This window comes from Pieris brassicae, unplaced genomic scaffold, assembly GCF_905147105.1.
Source record: "Pieris brassicae unplaced genomic scaffold, ilPieBrab1.1, whole genome shotgun sequence".
Lineage (NCBI taxonomy): Eukaryota > Metazoa > Arthropoda > Insecta > Lepidoptera > Pieridae > Pieris > Pieris brassicae.
The window spans coordinates 5,001-9,274 of record NW_025575906.1 but is presented as its reverse complement, the minus strand read 5'-3'; the positions used below and the strand labels follow the sequence as shown (position 1 = coordinate 9,274).

General features: G+C 45.1%; 1 non-coding gene across 1 annotated transcript; it reads left to right on the top strand.

Moving 5' to 3' along the window:
- The first annotated feature begins 2,161 nt into the window (after positions 1–2,161).
- LOC123719183 lies at positions 2,162–4,067 on the top strand. Its single transcript, XR_006755251.1, has one exon. It is a non-coding gene; the product is annotated as a small subunit ribosomal RNA (ribosomal RNA).
- The last annotated feature ends 207 nt before the right edge of the window (positions 4,068–4,274 follow it).

Below are 4,274 nucleotides of genomic sequence, written 5' to 3'. Positions count from 1 at the left end.
ATCGGAATAATTATTATAATTCATTATTATACATACATACATACATACATACATACATACATATTATTAATAAATATAATTGTTTTTTTTGTTTTTTCTTTTCTTCAAATAAACCCACATTGCCATTTCTCTGAGCGTGTGCTGCGAGCTTCAACGAGAAACATTCGGCGCGAAACTGTCGAGCGGCCGCCCGTCGCGCGCCGCACCTGTACGAGAAACATTTTCCTCTGACGTTGCATCGGAATAATTATTATAATTCATTATTATACATACATACATACATACATACATACATATTATTAATAAATTAATTGTTTTTTTTTTTTTTTTTTTTTTTTTCAAATAAACCCACATTGCCATTTCTCTGAGCGTGTGCTGCGAGCTTCAACGAGAAACATTCGGCGCGAAACTGTCGAGCGGCCGGCCGTCGCGCGCCGCACCTGTACGAGAAACATTTTCCTCTGACGTTGCATCGGAATAATTATTATAATTCATTATTATACATACATACATACATACATACATACATACATATTATTAATAAATATAATTGTTTTTTTTTTTTTTTCTTTTCTTCAAATAAACCCACATTGCCATTTCTCTGAGCGTGTGCTGCGAGCTTCAACGAGAAACATTCGGCGCGAAACTGTCGAGCGGCCGGCCGTCGCGCGCCGCACCTGTACGAGAAACATTTTCCTCTGACGTTGCATCGGAATAATTATTATAATTCATTATTATACATACATACATACATACATACATACATACATATTATTAATAAATTAATTGTTTTTTTTTTCTTCAAATAAACCCACATTGCCATTTCTCTGAGCGTGTGCTGCGAGCTTCAACGAGAAACATATCTATCAATACAAATGTCTATGCAAAAAAAAGAAAACAAACAAAATCATATCAGTCAATAAAATAAATAATAATATTTTTTTACTACTACTACTAGTACTACTACGTGCTACTACTGCACGCCAATACACATACATAATAAAATGAAAAATCGTCTCTCTCTCGCTCGCTCTACGAGAAACATTCGACGTCCGCTCCAATGCCGACGCGGACTATTGCTCTCGGTATAGATGTGGAGCGAAACAGTCGTGCGCACAGCGTCGACTCGTTCTCGTTGCCGCGCGTCGTTCGTGTCTATTATATAGACGAACGACGGACGAGAGAGAATGTGTTCTTGTTTTTGTTTTTGTGTTTGTGCGAAGTGTGAGAATATTATATACATATATTCGCGCATGGATGATATAGATATGGGTATGGATTTTCGGAGGAAATTATATCAAATTCGTATTTCGAATGCGAGACCGCCGAGATCTTTCCCAGCTCTCTCTCTCTCTGTGTGTGTGGTGTATAGTACATTTTATATATCTCTCTTGTGTCAACACAAAATAACAAAGAATATACATACTACTCCTCCTCATATTTTATATAATATAATATAAAATTATATTATAGCACCGCGTTCGCAGACCGTATGGTGATGTTACCAATCGACCAAGATTTGGGACCGTCTCCCCCGGTGTTATCTGTGATGTTAAAAGAATACGCTTCTAGGCACACCTCAACGCAGGGCGCCTAGCGTGTTCGACACGTGCGCGGTCGCCACGGCGACCGTATATGGAAAGAATGTATAAAAGAGGACGCACACGCGCCCATCGTCGAAACGGTGTGCGCAGCGTCGTGTTGGAATTTATCCCTCAAGCTCCGGGCGTTGATCGTATCTAGTGCGAATCATGCGTGTGTGTGCGCATGTAATTGCCAGCCGAGTTTTAATATGTTTACAATAACGTATTGAATAAAAATTGAGAAGTTGCGTTTAGATGAATGTTCAATTTTCAAATTGTCACAACATCGATTCCCGCCCGCGGGGTCGTGTTCGTTGCAGTTTTATGTCCCTCACAGTGGTCGAGCATCGTTGTACATCACCTCGTTGCGAGATCGTGACGGGACGGCCGCTCGTAGACCGGTCAAAGTTAGTCTATCGATATGAAGCGCGAACGTCGCGTCGCGTGCAAATTCGACGCGTTACGTTCACGCGTGTCGAGAAGGCGCGCGCGCAAGCGCGCGCCCCTCGACGCCGCCGAGCCAGCGGCTCGCCGAAGCCGCGTGACCGCGGTGTAGGCGTGTCGTTTGCGTAAGCAGCTCCCTGGTTGATCCTGCCAGTAGTTATATGCTTGTCTCAAAGATTAAGCCATGCATGTCTCAGTGCAAGCCGTATTAAGGCGATACCGCGAATGGCTCAATATATCAGTTTTGGTTCCTTAGATCTTACTCAGTTACTTGGATAACTGTGGTAATTCTAGAGCTAATACATGCAATCAGAACTCTGACCAGTGATGGGATGAGTGCTTTTATTAGATCAAAACCAATCGGCGGAGGGCCATGCGTCCGAAGTCGTTAATTTTGATGAATCTGGATAACTTTTGCCGATCGCACGGTCCAGTACCGGCGACGCATCTTTCAAATGTCTGCCTTATCAACTTTCGATGGTAGTTTCTGCGACTACCATGGTTGTCACGGGTAACGGGGAATCAGGGTTCGATTCCGGAGAGGGAGCCTGAGAAACGGCTACCACATCCAAGGAAGGCAGCAGGCGCGCAAATTACCCACTCCCGGCACGGGGAGGTAGTGACGAAAAATAACGATACGGGACTCTTACGAGGCCTCGTAATCGGAATGAGTACACTTTAAATATTTTAACGAGGAACAATTGGAGGGCAAGTCTGGTGCCAGCAGCCGCGGTAATTCCAGCTCCAATAGCGTATACTAAAATTGTTGCGGTTAAAAAGCTCGTAGTTGCATTTGTGCGCCGCGCTGTCGGTGCACCGCATCCGCGGTGATACTGACACGTCTGCGGAGCATATCGTCGGTGAGCCGGCGGTAAAACGCCGGTTCAATATCAAAATCCTATCGCGGTGCTCTTCGGTGAGTGTCGAGGTGGGCCGACAATTTTACTTTGAACAAATTAGAGTGCTCAAAGCGGGCTCAAAATGCCGCTTGAATATTTCGTGCATGGAATAATAGAATATGATCTCGGTTCTATTTTGTTGGTTTTCAGAACTCCGAGGTAATGATTAATAGGGATAACTGGGGGCATTCGTATTGCGACGTTAGAGGTGAAATTCTTGGATCGTCGCAAGACGAACATCAGCGAAAGCATTTGCCAAAGGTGTTTTCATCAATCAAGAACGAAAGTTAGAGGTTCGAAGGCGATTAGATACCGCCCTAGTTCTAACCGTAAATATGTCATCTAGCGATCCGCCGACGTTACTACAATGGCTCGGCGGGCAGCTTCCGGGAAACCAAAGATTTTGGACTCCGGGGGGAGTATGGTTGCAAAGCTGAAACTTAAAGGAATTGACGGAAGGGCACCACCAGGAGTGGAGCCTGCGGCTTAATTTGACTCAACACGGGAAATCTCACCAGGCCCGGACACCGGAAGGATTGACAGATTAACAGCTCTTTCTTGATTCGGTGGGTGGTGGTGCATGGCCGTTCTTAGTTGGTGGAGCGATTTGTCTGGTTAATTCCGGTAACGAACGAGACTCTAGCCTGCTAAATAGGCGTCGTCATTCAAGGTGTGCGCGACTCTCGGGGAGCGCAACTCACTGGCGACGTATTAAAATTCTTCTTAGAGGGACCGGCGGCTTCGAGCCGCACGAGATTGAGCAATAACAGGTCTGTGATGCCCTTAGATGTCCTGGGCCGCACGCGCGCTACACTGAAGGAATCAACATGTTCTCCCTGGCCTAGAGGCCCGGGCAACCCGTTGAAACTCCTTCGTGCTGGGGATTGGGGTTTGCAATTATCCCCCATAAACGAGGAATTCCTAGTAAGCGCGAGTCATAAGCTCGCGTTGATTACGTCCCTGCCCTTTGTACACACCGCCCGTCGCTACTACCGATTGAATGATTTAGTGAGGTCTTCGGACCGACACGCGGTGGCCTCACGGCCGTCGGCGTTGCTGGGAAGTTGACCAAACTTGATCATTTAGAGGAAGTAAAAGTCGTAACAAGGTTTCCGTAGGGGAACCTGCGGAAGGATCATTAACGTTGGTTTTTTCTTTTTGTTTTGTTGTTGTCAAAGACTCGCAAAAAAAGAAAAAAATACAAAAACACGTGAATGATACGAATCAAAATCGAATCCGAGACGGTTGACTCTCTCTCGTCGATTCGCGACGTGTGCGTTGCGACACGCTTTGATTAGCGTTCGCTATCGCCTATTGATACTTTGAAATAATATTTTATAATTTTTGT